This window comes from Triturus cristatus, chromosome 1_1 (genome assembly GCF_964204655.1).
Source record: "Triturus cristatus chromosome 1_1, aTriCri1.1, whole genome shotgun sequence".
Lineage (NCBI taxonomy): Eukaryota > Metazoa > Chordata > Amphibia > Caudata > Salamandridae > Triturus > Triturus cristatus.
The window spans coordinates 216,921,310-216,940,355 of record NC_140579.1 but is presented as its reverse complement, the minus strand read 5'-3'; positions in this window follow the sequence as shown (position 1 = coordinate 216,940,355).

The following is a 19,046-nucleotide window of genomic DNA, read 5'->3' as shown; positions in this document are numbered from 1 at the left end:
TGCTAAGAGTTGTCATTCTGCACAGCACCGTTGATGTAAAATTGTAGTCCTTTTTTTGTAAAATATCCTGGTTTTTGGTTCTCAAGATTCGGTCACTCTACAGAGAAGGGTTGACTGGCCTTTGCAATAAAGTATAGCATGCTCTGAGACCCATGCTGTCAAAGGAAGGTGGGCAGTGTTTGTCAAGCTATGCTGCTCTGCAAGAGCCTGTTTTGTGGCTCTCAGCGTCCCCTGGTCTCAGACAAAAAGACAGTCTGCACCGTCACTCATGCTCCCACAGTAGGTATTGATGTAACCCAAAAAGAATGTGTTGATGGACCCCTGCAGAATGTAATGACGGGCCCGGACTCTCACATATTTCACGGATATTCATCGGCCTTTGGATGAATGGGGGCCCCTGAAAGGTTGCGACCCCCCATCGTAGGTACTGCAGGGTCTATATCATGCTCCTGAAAGGAATGTGAAACGTTTGCTCTGATGTACACTGGTGGCCAAAACCTGTTTTGGACCCAGGCCGGGAAGGCGAAGCCGGACCAATGGGGGCCCCGAGTAGAACATCATCCGGAGGCGGGAGCCCACCCCAGGCCTACATCAGCATGCCGGCTAGGACGGCGGGGGGGCAGGATTGGATTGCCCCCCCCCCCCTGAAACAAAGCAAGCCCCCCCCAATCAGGGGGCGAGGAAGGAAACGCGAGGGGGAGTATAAGAAGGGGCCAACAGGCCCGAAGTGGACACATTCTCCCCCTCGCAGGAAGAAAGAAAGGAATAGATTGCCGACCGGAGAAGAGGACGATAACCTGATCGGACCCTCCACCTCATTGTGTGATGGCTCGAGGATCAGCAGTGTCCAGCAGGAAGAAGAACCGGTGAGGTCGTCTTGAGCGGCAGGCTCGAGCCAAGACGTGGTGTTTCGCGTCTTTTTTCGAAAGGCAAACCAGCAACCAGCAGCGAAGCGTCGGGTCGGACCTTTCTTCCCCCGGTCACAAATAATGACCGGCAGTTGGATCTGCGCGAGCAGAGCCTCCACCCCTGCCCGCACCAAAGAACAGAACATAGAGCGGCAAAAGACAGAAAAGGTGCCAGAGGGCGTGGGAAGGGATCGCCCAAAAATGCGGGACGTACAGGCACATGCAGCCAATATGGCGATGCAAGCTGTGCACCTGCACAGGGCCACCAAACCCCAGGGGCCACCACGAGGAATCGGATACAATACATATTCGTGGCGGCCCCTGGCAGGGATTTGGCGCATGAACGACTGAGGCGTGCTAAATCTAATGTGATGCACGCTGAATGGTTGTTCTTATACTCTTTTCCTTTCTAACCCAGTCTCGTCTTTGTGTGGGGTCGGCCTTGTTTCGGGCTCTTCTGGTAGGTCTTGTGCTTGTTTAGAACTTTTTTTTCAGGAGAATCGAGCTTGTTTTAATAGTCCAGATCTGGCACCTCCGGAGGCTCGCATGCGCGCGCATGCGCTGCAGTGCCCGCGAGTCCTGCAGCGAAGGGGTTACAGAAGCACCATGCATCACTGGCGGCAGGAGGGGTGGCAGCACCCGTGCCCGGCGTGCAGCGAGCAGCACCGAGACCGGCCGAGGCAATGCACCGGCGCGCCTAGAGACCCTGGGCAAGAAAAGCCGCCTTGCAGAGGATAGCATGTCAGTGTGCAACCTTTGGTGCCAGCTGCGAGGTGAGCAGCCCGAGGGTCAGGGCATGGGGAGGGTGAGTGAGGAGGTCAGCGTGCGCCACTGCAGAGTGAACCCGAGGGAAGGTGAGCCATTGGACGAGGGTGTGGGGAGCCCTGGGGAGGAGGGCAGATCAGGCATAGGAATGTATCCCAGCCCGTGGGGGTGAGGAGCCGGGGGCGTGGGGAAGGTTGGGTGAGGATGTTATTGTAGATGGTGTGTGCTTTGGGTCTGGGTGGAGGTAAGCCATGTGAGGTGGCGAGCTGGAGGTATTCTGGTGGTCATGGGAAGGGAGGGCATGATGAATCGTGAGAGAGAGCCTCTCTCTCACGATTCATCTCTGAGAGGGCGCGGTCGGAGAGGTGGTCACCGTGCGCCAGGGGTAGGGAGTGGTACAGATCGGCGCTGTATGTTGAGGGAAATGTGAGTCAGGAGTGCAGGGGCGGTGTTTACTTGTGGCTGAGGGGAGGCATGGTGACTTTTGGAGGTGTAACTTGGGAGGCACGGTCGTATTGGGGGGAAGAGGAGAGCAGGGTACGAGGTGTTAGACGTAATGTTAAGGATTCATTAAAATGATTACAATTACTTATCAACAATCATGAAAACATAGTATGAAGCTGATACTTGTGATATAATGAGTGGATCTGCCTGCACAAATCTTTTAAAACATCGAGTGTTCGAATGTACTTGACATTTGGTTATGTCTGTTTATATGGTGTTGAGGCAGACATGAAATGCAAGCACCTTTGGATGGACGCCTGGAATAGGATGGCAGTGCCTACCCATGTTAACTCAATCTAATGCCCTTTTGCAGAGACCTTGGTAGGAGACTGGCTTCTTGATCATTTCTTTAATTACATTCCAGTGCTTGTCATGTGACTAGCAGAGAAAACTAGTTTAACTAGTCCTCAGTTTGCAATTGGTGAAGCAGCCTTCTCTGTCCATACTAGGGGCATAGTTACCATTGGTTCAGCAAGTACAGTGGTACTGAGACCCAAAACCCTCAGGGGCCCATTGAACCCTGATAATTGCTATATTTTACTTCCTGAGCAGCAGCCAAAGGGGCCATTTTCCTTGCTTATGCCACGGCCCATGGGGTCGTTGGTACGCTGTGCTAGTGATTCGTACGTCTGCTTGAAAGTTGTCTCCTGACTGGATGTTCCTTGCACATTAATTTTGCTTCAGTGAACCTCTAGTGCCTTTTCATAGCCTTAGGACTCACTGTAATTAATCCTTGTTTAATAGGTGCTCTGTAAAGCGAGCAGAACTGGTTGCTGGAATATGGCACTATACAAGAAACCTTAATTAAATATATTGTATTTTGTCTTTTGACAATGTGGTAAAGTGGACGAGTCTTTGGTTACCTGTAGGCTGTCTTCAGGATCAGTTAGTGACGTACTGAGACAGGTCTCTGTGTGCCATGATTTCAAGGTAGCTTACTCTCTTCCTTCTAAGGTCACTTCCCAAATAGATCATGAACTATTCTCCAGGCTCTACTGTTCTCAGTGGACTGAGAAAACAGACCTTGTATGCCAAGTCACATGATCTACCCTATAGTTTTATAACACTCTTCAAATAAACCTTCCATATGTGGCTAGTCCTCATAATGTGTCATACATGTAGTGGGAAGGGTAATTACTATCAATCAGTCAGGGTTTGTAAAGCTCAGCTGCTTCACACATAAGGGTCTCGAGGCGGTGTGGGATTCATGCTGCTGGATCATGCTGCTTGTTGGTTGAACAGCGAGGTCTTGTGGTCCTTCCTGAACTGCTGGAGCGATGGTGAGGTTCTGAGGTGCAGGGGGAGGGTTTTCAGGTCTTCACTGCCAGGTGGGAGAAGTAGCGGCCTCCACTGTTTTATCAGCGGCTGCATTGGGTGGCTGCTAGGGAGATGGTTCTGGAACATATTTTCCTGGTAGGTTGGTGGAAATTCACTTGTTCATTAAGGTATGCTGGTCCTTCATTGTGTAGTCCAGGGAAGACATGGCTTGGCAGTTCGGGCTGGACTGTTCCCATGAGGCACAGCGTCAAGGCTGATTTGCATATGGCCATGTCTGAACTGGGGTGGTGTGGTGAGCAAAAAAACGATGGATTTAGGCCCAGATCTCTGTACTGGGGTGAATGTATGACATTGTTCTGCATTCTGTCCATCAACTGTTGTTTTTGCAAGAAAATAAAAATGACACATCAAAATCTTTCAGCAGCCGCCACTGCTGATTGTCTTCTTTTTTTCCCTACCCACTGCTAGCCTCGCCCGCTGCATTGCAAGCAAAATGAAGAGAATTCGAGTACACAAATCTAGTTATTCGAAACGAAAGAGAAAGGTGGCTCAGCAGGCTTTCGTAGTGTCACAGGAAGGAGCAATCCTGAACTTTATCACCCAAGGGAAACCTAAAGATGAAGAATCCTCTGGCCAGAGTACTGCTGATGCACTAGGTAAAACAGGCGCTGACGACCATAAAGAACAAAAAAATGATGATATCCATGAGCAGAATGATACTCATGAGCAGACCAATGAAAATGAACAAGGTGACTCTGAAATTGATACAAACATGCAGCAATTACCAACTCAGGATGAGGATTATTACAAAAGACCCTCAGACAGAGAAACTGAAACATCATTCATCGGTCCATCAACATCTGGCATTCTGAAGGAGGTTCAGAGTTTACAGACGGATGATGCTGGTATTGAAGAGGAAGCCAAAGAGCAAGACCATGTTACAGACCCGTGTTCTGAATATGATTTATGTGATTGGAGGGATCCTACTTTGTGGCCGAACTCTCTTACGGACGCGCAACGTGTTTTTCTTGTTGAAAGGGGTCCCTCCAGAGACCCAGATTCTAAAACAAAGTATCCAAGTGATGAGCACTCAAAAAGTAAACGTCGTTTTTCTGTTACCATGTTACTGGTCATCTAACGCCTTTTCTGGACGTTTTATTAAAACACCTTCCTGAGCTCCGCCCCGCCCGGACCCCCTCTTCCGGGGCCCCCTACCTGCGCTCCCTGCACAGGGCCACCATGAGCCTAGAGCCGCCCCTGTGCTCAGGGTAAACAGGAGCTACGGCCGGTGGGTCACAAGGACCAGCCTCACATCGCAAGGGTCGGCACGGGCGGCAGTGCCCCCAGCAGAAGAACGGTTAAGTGAGGTGAGTTTCGGGGCGGGATGCAGAAGTGCAATATACCGAAATCTTACAGATAAGAAGTTGTACTGCCATTGATAGGCTAGCGAATCCAAATCACATAGGCTATGCCCTAGTGGCAGATTAATTGGCAGATTAATTAGGCGTGTCCAGAAAATTCTCCCCTGGGTGCATATCTCAAATGATTCCCAACCTCGGCCGCAAAGAGGCGGCCGACTACGAGCATGCGTGGGGGCAGGCCGCTCTTTCAACAGCGTATGTTGTTTAATTAACATTGCAAGCATAGGCACTTAAAACCTGTCTCAAAAAGAGGAGGAAAAAGGCACCGCCATTCCACTCCCATTAACACGGAGAGGATGTGGTCTCACGATTAGACCGTCGAGCAGGGAAAGGGAAATATTCTCACCCAGGGTATGATATAACGCAGTGTACACAAGAACCTGTCTCAAAAAGAGCAGGAAAGAGGCACCGCCATTCCACTGCCATTAACACGGAGAGGATGTGGTCTCACGGTTAGACCGTCGAGCAGGGAAAGGGAAATATTCTCACCCAGGGTATGATATAACGCAGTGTACACAAGAACCTGTCTCAAAAAGAGCAGGAAAGAGGCACCGCCATTCCACTCCCATTAACACGGAGAGGATGTGGTCTCACGGTTAGACCGTCGAGCAGGGAAATGGAAATCACCCGGGGTATGATATAACGCAGTGTACACAAGAACCTGTCTCAAAAAGAGCAGGAAAGAGGCACCGCCATTCCACTGCCATTAACACGGAGAGGATGTGGTCTCACGATTAGACCGTCGAGCAGGGAAAGGGAAATATTCTCACCCAGGGTATGATATAACGCAGTGTACACAAGAACCTGTCTCAAAAAGAGCAGGAAAGAGGCACCGCCATTCCACTCCCATTAACACGGAGAGGATGTGGTCTCACGATTAGACCGTCGAGCAGGGAAAGGGAAATATTCTCACCCAGGGTATGATATAACGCAGTGTACACAAGAACCTGTCTCAAAAAGAGCAGGAAAGAGGCACCGCCATTCCACTCCCATTAACACGGAGAGGATGTGGTCTCACGATTAGACCGTCGAGCAGGGAAAGGGAAATATTCTCACCCAGGGTATGATATAACGCAGTGTACACAAGAACCTGTCTCAAAAAGAGCAGGAAAGAGGCACCGCCATTCCACTCCCATTAACACGGAGAGGATGTGGTCTCACGATTAGACCGTCGAGCAGGGAAAGGGAAATATTCTCACCCAGGGTATGATATAACGCAGTGTACACAAGAACCTGTCTCAAAAAGAGCAGGAAAGAGGCACCGCCATTCCACTCCCATTAACACGGAGAGGATGTGGTCTCACGGTTAGACCGTCGAGCAGGGAAATGGAAATCACCCGGGGTATGATATAACGCAGTGTACACAAGAACCTGTCTCAAAAAGAGCAGGAAAGAGGCACCGCCATTCCACTCCCATTAACACGGAGAGGATGTGGTCTCACGATTAGACCGTCGAGCAGGGAAAGGGAAATATTCTCACCCAGGGTATGATATAACGCAGTGTACACAAGAACCTGTCTCAAAAAGAGCAGGAAAGAGGCACCGCCATTCCACTCCCATTAACACGGAGAGGATGTGGTCTCACGGTTAGACCGTCGAGCAGGGAAATGGAAATCACCCGGGGTATGATATAACGCAGTGTACACAAGAACCTGTCTCAAAAAGAGCAGGAAACAGGCACCGCCATTCCACTCCCATTAACACGGAGAGGATGTGGTCTCACGATTAGACTGTCGAGCAGGGAAAGGGAAATATTCTCACCCAGGGTATGATATAACGCAGTGTACACAAGAACCTGTCTCAAAAAGAGCAGGAAAGAGGCACCGCCATTCCACTCCCATTAACACGGAGAGGATGTGGTCTCACGATTAGACCGTCGAGCAGGGAAAGGGAAATATTCTCACCCAGGGTATGATATAACGCAGTGTACACAAGAACCTGTCTCAAAAAGAGCAGGAAAGAGGCACCGCCATTCCACTCCCATTAACACGGAGAGGATGTGGTCTCACGATTAGACCGTCGAGCAGGGAAAGGGAAATATTCTCACCCAGGGTATGATATGATATAACGCAGTGTACACAAGAACCTGTCTCAAAAAGAGCAGGAAAGAGGCACCGCCATTCCACTCCCATTAACACGGAGAGGATGTGGTCTCACGATTAGACCGTCAAGCAGGGAAAGGGAAATATTCTCACCCAGGGTATGATATAACGCAGTGTACACAAGAACCTGTCTCAAAAAGAGCAGGAAAGAGGCACCGCCATTCCACTCCCATTAACACGGAGAGGATGTGGTCTCACGGTTAGACCGTCGAGCAGGGAAATGGAAATCACCCGGGGTATGATATAACGCAGTGTACACAAGAACCTGTCTCAAAAAGAGCAGGAAAGAGGCACCGCCATTCCACTCCCATTAACACGGAGAGGATGTGGTCTCACGATTAGACCGTCAGCAGGGAAAGGGAAATATTCTCACCCAGGGTATGATATAACGCAGTGTACACAAGAACCTGTCTCAAAAAGAGCAGGAAAGAGGCACCACCATTCCACTCCCATTAACACGGAGAGGATGTGGTCTCACGATTAGACCGTCGAGCAGGGAAATGGAAATCACCCGGGGTATGATATAATGCAGTGTACACAAGAACCTGTCTCAAAAAGAGCAGGAAAGAGGCACCGCCATTCCACTGCCATTAACACGGAGAGGATGTGGTCTCACGGTTAGACCGTCGAGCAGGGAAAGGGAAATATTCTCACCCAGGGTATGATATAACGCAGTGTACACAAGAACCTGTCTCAAAAAGAGCAGGAAAGAGGCACCGCCATTCCACTCCCATTAACACGGAGAGGATGTGGTCTCACGATTAGACCGTCGAGCAGGGAAAGGGAAATATTCTCACCCAGGGTATGATATAACGCAGTGTACACAAGAACCTGTCTCAAAAAGAGCAGGAAAGAGGCACCGCCATTCCACTCCCATTAACACGGAGAGGATGTGGTCTCACGGTTAGACCGTCGAGCAGGGAAAGGGAAATATTCTCACCCAGGGTATGATAGAACGCAGTGTACACAAGAACCTGTCTCAAAAAGAGCAGGAAAGAGGCACCGCCATTCCACTCCCATTAACACGGAGAGGATGTGGTCTCACGATTAGACCGTCGAGCAGGGAAAGGGAAATATTCTCACCCAGGGTATGATATAACGCAGTGTACAGAAGAACCTGTCTCAAAAAGAGCAGGAAAGAGGCACCGCCATTCCACTCCCATTAACACGGAGAGGATGTGGTCTCACGGTTAGACCGCCGAGCAGGGAAAGGGAAATATTCTCACCCAGGGTATGATATAACGCAGTGTACACAAGAACCTGTCTCAAAAAGAGCAGGAAAGAGGCACCGCCTTTCCACTCCCATTAACACGGAGAGGATGTGGTCTCACGATTAGACCGTCGAGCAGGGAAAGGGAAATATTCTCACCCAGGGTATGATATAATGCAGTGTACACAAGAACCTGTCTCAAAAAGAGCAGGAAAGAGGCACCGCCATTCCACTCCCATTAACACGGAGAGGATGTGGTCTCACGGTTAGACCGTCGAGCAGGGAAATGGAAATCACCCGGGGTATGATATAACGCAGTGTACACAAGAACCTGTCTCAAAAAGAGCAGGAAAGAGGCACCGCCATTCCATTGCCATTAACACGGAGAGGATGTGGTCTCACGGTTAGACCGTCGAGCAGGGAAAGGGAAATATTCTCACCCAGGGTATGATATAACGCAGTGTACACAAGAACCTGTCTCAAAAAGAGCAGGAAAGAGGCACCGCCATTCCACTCCCATTAACACGGAGAGGATGTGGTCTCACGGTTAGACCGTCGAGCAGGGAAATGGAAATCACCCGGGGTATGATATAACGCAGTGTACACAAGAACCTGTCTCAAAAAGAGCAGGAAAGAGGCACCGCCATTCCACTCCCATTAACACGGAGAGGACGTGGTCTCACGGTTAGACAGTCGAGCTGGGAAAGGGAAATATTCTCACCCGGGGTATGTGTTGTAAAGTGATTAGGTATGGTATAAGACAGTGTACACGAATGTATAGTGTCTTCTGAAAATGTAAAAAACACTTTACTATGAACTTTAGACCGTCGAGTTGGGAGAGGGAAATATTCTCACCCGGGGTATGATATAACGCAGTGTACACAAAAACCTGTCTCAAAAAGAGCAGGAAAGAGGCACCGCCATTCCACTCCCATTAACACAGAGAGGATGTGGTCTCACGGTTAGACAGTCGAGCAGGGAAAGGGAAATTCTCACCCGGGGTATGTGTTGTAAAGTGATTAGGTATACGAATGTATAGTGTCTTCTGAAAATTTAAAAAACACCTTACTATGAACTTTAAACACATTTAGTTCAGCACACATTTTTCCTCTGATCTGGTATTCCTTTTAAACTGCTGGAAGTGCCAGAGAATGTGCTGTATACTTTGGCAGTGCAGCATATCATGGCTGACTTCGTCATAGAGAATAAGAATACAGAATGACGGCCCGGACTCTCACATATTTCACAGATATTCATCGGCCTTTGGCTGAATGGGGGCACCTGAAAGGTTGCGACCCCCTTCGCGGGTACGGCAGGGGTCTGTATTATGCTCCTGAAAGGACGGTGAAACGTTTGCTCCAATGTACACTGGTGGCTGTGATATTGCCTGGTTCCACGTTCTATGTTCTAGCGTGGAACCAGGTCTACTGAGTATTCTTGACGTGGGCAGTTGGTATGGGAGAGACGATGGATGGGGTTTAATATTAAAGCTGCTTTTCATCTATACCTTAATGAGTGAAACTTACTTTATTACACTGGCGACGATCGTGTGTATGGGCAGCCAAATGAATTAACCCCAACATCGGTGATTCGTGAAATGTTCCATAGTTTCACAAGAGGAGTTCAGCCACAACGACGAAGGAGGTCAGAAAAAGGAAGTATGCTGCAACATAACGCATGAAGAATGTCTGCGGGAAGCGCTGGTAGGCGATTGAAGACATCCAAGTAGTAGCGGAGGATTAACGGTATTCGTGACACGCAAGGGCCGATCTGCGTGTCACGCTTCGTGACGCGCCTTGGATGTGCACAACTTCCCAGAGAAAGAAGACCAAAAGCGATTTGGGTCTTCTGGGAAAAAAAAAGCCCACCAACCTTAGAAAGAGGGCTAATTGTTTACATTACGTCGAGGAAAGAAGATCAGAAGAGGTTTGGGTCTTCTGGGAGAAAACAAGCCCACCAACTTTAGAAAAAGGGCTAATTGTTTATATGACGTCGACGGTGGCCATTTTGAAGCAGGAAGATTATCGAGAAATTCAAAGCCTGCATAGTTTTGTTTCAGGAGGCATGAATTTAAAAAAAAATTGATACTGGAAAACAACAGCTTGTCTTCACGGTGACAAGCACACCTGTTTTTTTTTTAAATTTTGAATGTTTGGGGTTGATTTTTAGTTTTTTAGTATAAATTGGTCTATTTTTGCGCTGAGGACAAAGAGAAAAGTTTAATGATAAAAGCTTGAGTCTGTCTACGTGGGACAAGTTATTTTGTATTGGTTTAGTGACAGTATAACACAGGACTTTTAGGGTATTTGAAAAAATTTAAAAAAAATTCTCTTTCTTCATGTTCTTCTGCTAATTTATATTTTAAAGTTATAATTAAGAAATTACATGTTATAATCTGCTTTAAAAAAAAAGAGAGGGAGAAGTTATAGAACGGACTTGTGTGTTTGAGCTTCACTTGTTATTGTGACAAAGTCTAGGAAATGCAAAATGTAACAGCACCCCCGTTTTTTCTGTCTGATCCAGGGGAACCTACTGTTAAATGGAAAAAATGAAAAAAAATATTTGAGAAATATGCGAGAGTATGTGGCACAAATTTGAGTGCGGAGAGGAAACAAGCACTATTACTTCACTGTTTAGGTGGTGAGGGACAAGAAGTGTTAGAGAATTTGCCTCAACTGAGCCCTGCAGTTCAAAGGGGTTGGAATGAATATGAAATTTGTATTAAGCAATTCGATCTACATTATCTACCAAAGGTGAGTACCATCATGGAGAGGTATTACTTTGGTTTAAGAGAACAAGGGAAGGATGAAAGTGTGGAGGAATTTGTAACCTCATTACGGAAATTAGCTTCCAGTTGCAAGTTTGGGGAGTTGGTGGAAGAAAGGATAAGAGATCAATTTGTCTTAAGATGTTGTAGTGACAAAATAAGGGAAGACCTTTGGTTAAAGGATGAGCCACCCTTAGACGAAGTCATGACTATTGCAAAGCGTGTAGAACATATGCTTAAATGTGTAGGAGAGTTGTGTAAAGTTAGTAAACAAACAGGTCTTACAGAGAAAGTAGAAGAGGTGGAATATCAAGTTGTACGAAAAGTTGATTCTGTAAAGAAGGCTGATGTTGCCAATTACAAGAGTAAAGAGGATGATATTAAGGCGAACAAGTCACAAGTTGATAAAAAAATAACACAACATTTCAGGGTACTTGCTATCGATGTGGTAAATTTGGTCACATGACTAATGCAAGAGATTGTCCGGCTCTCAAAGTGATCTGCAGTGTATGTGGGAAAAGAGGTCATTTTGGGAGAAACTGCCGTTTTCGTAACAAAAGAGACAGTAGGAATGAAATAAGAGAAGTTTCATTTCAAGTGAATGAGTGTGGTGTGGAACATCCGTCTGAGTGGGTCACGGTGGGTGATGTTAGGATTAAAATGAAATTTGATTCTTGCTCACATCTCACCTTCATATCTAAGCTTGATTTTCAGATTTTTTTTTCAAGTAAGATCAATTTATTGAAATCAGATGTAAGACCCACAGGATATGGTAGAACTCCAATTAAAATGTTAGGATATTTTATGAGTTGTATAGAATGCAATGGTAGATTTACTGAGGCGAAAATTTATGTGGCTGAGAAAGGTGACAACTTGTTGAGCTGGACTCATCAAGCACGATTGGGCATTATTCTCAATCCTTATGCTAAACCATCAGTGCAAGTACAATCCATTGAGAGTGTTGAAAACAAATTTGTAAAAGAGTTTGAAGGTTTGTTCAGCGACACTTTAGGTTGTCTAAAGGGTTACAGTCACCACATTAAACTTAAACTTGGTGCCAAGCCTGTTGCTGCAAAAGTGAGGAGGATACCCATCAGTGTGCAGGGAGCGGTTCAAAAGGAAATTGACAAGTTACTGGCCACTGGGGTAATAGAGCCTGTAGAGGCCACTGAGTGGTTGGCTCCCATTGTCGTAACGCGTAAGGCCAATAATGAGATTCGTCTATGTGTGGATCTTCGTGCTCTTAACAAGGAGGTTGTGGTGGACACATTCCCACTTCCTAATATTGAGGAGATGGTTTCAACTTTAGATGGTGCGTGTTATTTTAGTACCTTAGATCTTGCATCAGCATACCACCAGGTACCCCTCAGCAAAGATTCACAGGAGCTTACTGCATTTATAAGCCCCATGGGTGCAAGTTTCTTAGGATGCCTTTTGGATTGGTGTCTGCAGCCTCTGTGTTTCAGAGAATCATGAATGATGTCATTAAGGGCATACCCGGTGTCCGTTGCAACCAAGATGACGTTTTGGTTTCTGGGAAAACCATTGAGGAACATGATGGCAGAGTAGCTACGGTACTGAGTAGATTGCTTAAGGCAGGTTTATCTTTAAGACGTGAAAAATGCAAGTTTGGTGTAACTGAGCTTGATTATCTGGGGCATCATATAAAGAGTTGGTGGATACCATTGAGAAGTTGAAGGAAACATGTTCTAAGGAAGAGCTATTCTCTTTCTTGGGCATGGCTGAGTTTTACAGTAAATTCATTAGGAATTTTGCTGATAAGACTGTTCATCTCAGAGGTTTATTGAGCAAGAATGCTGAGTTTAGGTGGGATGAAGTCTGTGAAGAAGAGTTTTTAGGGGTTAAGAAAGATCTAAGAAATGCGCCAAATTTACAGGCCTTTAAGCCAGGAGATGCGATATATATTGTAACTGATGCCAGGAAAAAAGGTTTGGGTGCACTTCTTTTCCAGCTACGTAATGGTCATGAAGATTTGATTGTCTGTGCTTCCAAATGTCTAAAAGGTGCTGAGCTTAACTGCTCGGTTATTGAAAAAGAGGCTCCTGCCTTCTTTTGGGCAGTCAACAAATGTAAGAAATTTGTGTGGGGCACCTCTTTTGTAATCAGGTCGGATCATAAGCCTCTTAAAGAAATTTTTGATAAAAAATGTTTAGATTCGATCTCATCTAGGATCAGAAGATGGGTTATCTCTCTCCAGGAGTATAATTTTAAATTTGAATATATTCCTGGAAGCACAAATGTCTCTGCTGACTGCCTTTCACGTTTAGTGGACACTGTGAACTCTATGGATCTGCCTAGTGAAGTAGAACAGGATAAAGACATTGATCTAATGGTGTGTGACATTACTTCAGGTGTGATCAAAGAAGAAGAGTGGAAGGAAGAATTAGGAAAAGACCCAGAATTGTTGAGGGTAATGGATTTGCTGTCACAAGACAAAAGTAACAGTCTTGTTAAGCCATGGTCTTTAGTGTCTAATGAATTGGCCATTGTTGAGGGAATCCTAACTAGAGGGACGAGACTAGTTCCACTCGAGACTTTAAGGAGTAACATTATAAAAATGGCACACGAAGGTCATATGGGTATTTCGAAAACTAAAGAACGCATCAGACAAGATTTTGGTGTCCGGGTCTGGATCTTATGGTGGAACGTGCTGTTCGTGATTGTGTGCCTTGCTCCCTGAGTGACAAAGGTCTCAAACCCAGGCAACTGCCAAAGGTATGTAGGAAATTACCCACGTGTCCATGGGATGAAGTAGCCATTGACATTGTTGGTCCCCTTCACGGTGAACAACAAACTCCTTATTTAATTGTTTTGATGGATTTGTACTCTCGGTGGATTGAAGTCAGTTCAGTGAGGGACATAACATCACAATGTATAATTAATTTTTTAGACTCCATTTTTAAACGCGAAAGTTTTCCAAATTCTTTACTCTTGGATAATGGTCCTCAATTCTGTTCAAGTGAAATGGAGGATTACTTACTAAAGTGTGGTATTGGACATAAAAGAATTTCTCTGTATCATTCGGAATCTAATGGTGCCCTCGAGAGACTGAACAAAACTTTGAAGGAAAGCATTCAGCTGGCAAGAGTAAACTGCCTAAACTGGAGGACTGAGTTACAAAATCGCATATCTGCTTATAGATTTACACCACATTCTTCAACTGGCAAGACACCTTTTGAGTTATTCAGAGGAAGGTCTTCAAATACCTTTTTATGTCCAGGGTGGATGATTCTGGATAAAGTTCTAAAGCACAATGACATTGGTATATGGAGAGATAAGGAGCTATCTCAGCAGCAAAAAAGGAAGGTCTATTTAGATGCCCGCAGATCCTGCAAAGTTATTGAGTTCAAGATTGGTGATAAGGTAAAAGTTAAAGCTCCAGTGGGGTGTCAGAACTGGTCCAAATTCACTAATGTAAAAACTGTGGTTAAACTTTTCAAAAATGCAGTGAAAACTTATGATGGTCGCATTTGGAACCATAGTCGCGTTGTTCACGTTAGGCTTGTTAAAGAGAATATCTCTAAGCCTGAAAATACTGATGGGGGTTTGCCTTATGCTTGTTCAAAACCTGAGCCTTCACGCAAGAGTAATAGAGTCTGCAAAAGCCCAAATTATCTGCATGATTTTGTGAGATTTTAATTGTTTTATGTTTCTCACACTTGGTGTCCTCTCTTTATGTATTTTAGGGGGATGAAGGTTTGGGTTTATCTTTTGGTTTTGTTCAATTTTAGTTACCTGCTGTTAATTTTATTACAAAAATGTATTTCAAATGTAAGAGGGAAGAAGTGTGATATTGCCTGGTTCCACGTTCTTTGTTCTAGCGTGGAACCAGGTCTACTGAGTATTCTTGACTTGGGCAGTTGGTGCGGGAGAGACGATGGATGGGGTTTAATATTAAAGCTGCTTTTCATCTATACCTTAATGAGTGAAACTTACCTTATTACAGTGGCCAGAACCTGTTTTGTATGCTGGGTGCTCTTAGCATTCACAGGACTCAGGCGGGAGGTTAGCCTGGGATTTACACTCACAAAACAGGTTGGCTCAAGTCTAACCACACGTGCTTCCTCCCCGTAGTCCGCCCCCTCTTTTACCCTTCCCTAAGCGGCCCTCTATGGGAGACTCTAGACAGGCCTATGGGTCCAGTGAGATTGTCTTGGTCCCCTTACACATGACATACCATGATCCCATGCTTTTCCTCCACCCTCACCCACCCACGCTTCTATGAAAAGAAGTTGAGTTTCACATGTTATGTTAAAAAGATTTATAGAGCGCATGGCTGCCCCAGAAACGGGGCGTCCCAGCTCTGAGACCAGAAACAACATTGCAGGGGTGAAGACAGGGGGGCAGTCTCTGCCTAGGACCCATGACGTCACAGCAGCACCTGCCCCAAAAAGGTAGTTGCAATAACTTCCAGCAATTGTGAGATTTTAGCTGTTGTACTGTTCAGTTTTAATTATGCCACCAGTGCTTAAAGGAGATAGGCTAAATTTCCAGTGAAAAGATTACAAATATGACTGAATGCAGCAGAGCGAATTTTAATGTATCTCAAGCTGAAGCCCCGATCTTTCTAATGTATTATATTATAGAATTTATGAAGCACTTTCTGCCCCTATGTGTGTGTCTGGAATGCTGTTGTCTTTAATTTGAGCCTATGTGGGAAGTTATGCCATATCTGGCTTCAAGACCACGGAGATGTGATTATAGTGTTATGGGATGCAGCGCTTACCTATGTGATAGATGAGGAATTGTGAGAGACAGGCACACATTTATATAATTTATGTTATGCTGGAAGCTCTAATTAGCTCTGCAGATCCCTTTATTGTGTTGACAGTTTATTAGGTCTGGTGTTAACCAAGACATTTAGATTTTACTATAATTATATATTTGAAATATACTCACTAATAGGGACTTACAGTCATCTCTCTTCATCCATTCAGCTTTTTTTGTTTCATTCCCATTTTTCTTTCGCCCACTATAGCGTAGGCCAGTGGATCAGCCTATTTCATCCATTGGATAACTTCACTGTGAGCAGTGCCTTATTTGTAAAATAATTAGTACTGGCGCCCAGAATTTTCTTTAAAAGCCTTCTGCTGGTGCCTTCGAAGGTCGGTGTGCCAAATACCAAGGCCGCATAGTCTTGATTCCACCCCATACCTCTTTAATTCACCACTAAGCTCTCCCTTGCTCTTTATCTCACTCATTTAGGTTCCTTTTAATAACTGCTTTCTACATTTGTCACTGTTTTTCAATTTTTCTCTTCCTTCTTCTTTCGCCCTTGTGTGTTTTTAGGTCTCGGCTTGTGTTGAAGCGCGCATCCGCTCCTCGCCTCGAGACTTATAGTAATCAGCTTAGTTTGGGAAAAGGGGACTCGAGGCGCGCTCCTCATTTTCATTGGGTAGCGTCAGCGTTTATGTTAAACGCTGGCTTCCCAATGAAAAAGAGGGTTTTAAGTTGGACGGCCCACTTGGACGGGCACTCCTGCTTTCCTTCTGGCGTAAAAGGTTTCTTATCTTTATGGGGCCATGTGTTTCAAACACATGGCCCCATAAAGACAAGAGATCCTCTTTCGCTTTCAGGACCGCGCCGCGCTTTTTTTCACTGCTACAATGCATCTCCCCCACCGCACCCTATCACAGACCTCGCAGACTGTGCCATGCCAGGCCTAAATTATCCAGGTGACTTTGTATTTGGATACTCGTAACTTACATCTGGAATAATATGGAACACGACGTAAGCCCTGGTTCGATTACACTTTTGCTGAAGGAGGAGGTAGTCTTTACTTTTATACAGTTCATTGAAAGGATTTGGCATTTGCTTTGGTCAGAATACAATGTGTGGTGCTGTAGTTTCAGCGAAGCACTGAAGGCTTTCCTGTAAAGATGCCTGCTGGAGTTCTGTGGGCAAAGCACTGATTACCGATGGATGTTCAGAGTGAGGTAGATGTTGGAGCGTTCTAGTCCTGGAGATGCGGAGAGAGCTCTGGCAGAGTGCTGAAAGATGTGATGTGGAGAGGAAAGGTCACGTCTGGAGCCCAGGCTGCGGTAGCCATTGAAAAGAAGTTTTGTGTAAGAATCTTTAACAGTCCTCTGAACAGATGACAGTCCGTATTTCAGGGGGCGACCATGGCTTTTGCTTTACCTATGCCGGAGTGTTGCCTCTGCAGTGGGGGTGGGTGGTGTTGGCAATGGATATGGAGCACTTTATCATTAAACAAATGTTTGCTTCTCAGAAATGGAGAGATTGTAGACTGAGAAGCTTACGGGTTCAAGTCTCTGTACTTGCGGGTTGGCCTTTGGGTGTGATGGGGCCCTCGCTGCTTACAAGAGGTCTGTCCCCCACTGTAGGATCTTTTCAGTCGACCCTTGCAGATCTTCACGAAGTTTCTCATTTCTCACTTCCTGGCAACAGGTGTATAAAACCGAGAAGTCTGCTAATGTATCTGGTTCTTGACGAACTGGTTGTGCGCATGGGCTTGTTTTCAGGGAATGTTGGAGGGCAAGCTTTGTTTGTTTCTTGCAGTCATGGGTGGAAGCGCTGTACCGGCCAGTCTGTGCAGGCTTAACGAGGTTGGGGGTGACTACAATGTGCTTCCCTGCTCTTCTCAGAACCTATTCATTGGCCTCTCTGCTGCGCTACATGGCCTCTCTGTCAATGTGCTTCTCTGCTCTCCTTAGACCTGATCACTTGGCCTCTCTGCTCCTTTACATGGCCTCTCTAACAATCTACTTCTCTGCTCTTCTCCGACCCTCTCACCGGGCCTCTCTACTCTTTCACTGACCCTCTCTCTGTCACTTGGCCTCGACGCTCTCTCAATTAGTCTCTCCACTCTAGAACCATCCAGCGTAGCAATGGGTCTCTCTCCCCTCAAAAGGCTCTGTTTACTCCCACTAGCCCTCTCTTCCCTATCACTGATCCTCTATTCTTTATCACTGGCCTCTGTTCTCTGTTTTCACACTCTTTGCTCTGTCACCGGGCCTCTTTTCTCTATCATTTGATCTCGTTGCTCTTTTTCAAGTCCTCCCTGACTCCATGAATCTCTCTCTCTGGTCTGTCCCTGGCCATGTGCCTTCCAAAGTCTCTCAGGCCCTCGCAGTCCCCCAGACTGTCTCTTCTCTGCTACTGGACCCTCTGCTCTCTCTCCATGGACCTCTCGGTTGTCTCTGAATTCACATCCTCTGTCCCTCTCATGTCTGCCTGAGTCTCAGGCACTCTTTTCCTTTCTCTTTCTTCCCCTCTTCTCACTCTTTCAAGCTCCTCATACCTTTTCTATTCTGCTCTTTCCCTCCATGTGATCCACTCCTTTCTCTCTTTCTACTTCTATTCCTTCTTCCCTACACCCCTCTTCACCACTTCTTCACCACTTCTTCACCACTTCTTCTTTACCTCTTATCTTTTCCTGTCTTTTTCCCCTCTTCTCCTGTCCATCCCTTCCTCTCTACTCACATATGTTTGTTAGCCTCTCTCCCGTCTACCAATCTCTTGCTTCCTCATTCTCTCTTCTGCTCTCCCTCTTCTTCTGTATCCATCTCTACTACTCTCTACTACTCACTCTCTACTTCTCATTCTCTACTACTCACTCTCCTACTCTCTACTACTACTTTCTGCTACTGACTCTACTACTATCTACTACTCTCTACAACACTCTCTACAACTCACTCTCTACTACTCTCTACTACTCACTCTCTACTACTCACTCTCTACTACTCACCCCTACTACTCTCTACTACTCACTCTCTACTCACTACTACTCTCTCTACTACTCACTCTACTACTCACCCTACTACTCTCTACTACTCACTCTCTACCACTCTCTACTACTCACTCTCTACTACGCCCTCTCTACTACCCACTCTCTACTACCCACTCTCTACTACCCACTCTCTACTACCCACTCTCTACTAATCTCTACTACTCACTCTACTACTCTCTCTCTACTACTCTCTCTCTGCTACTCTCTCTCTACTACTCTCTGCTTCTCTACTACTCACCCTCTACTACTCACTCTCTACTACTCTCTCTCTCTATTACTCTCTACTCACTACTACTCACTCTACTACTCACTCTCTACTA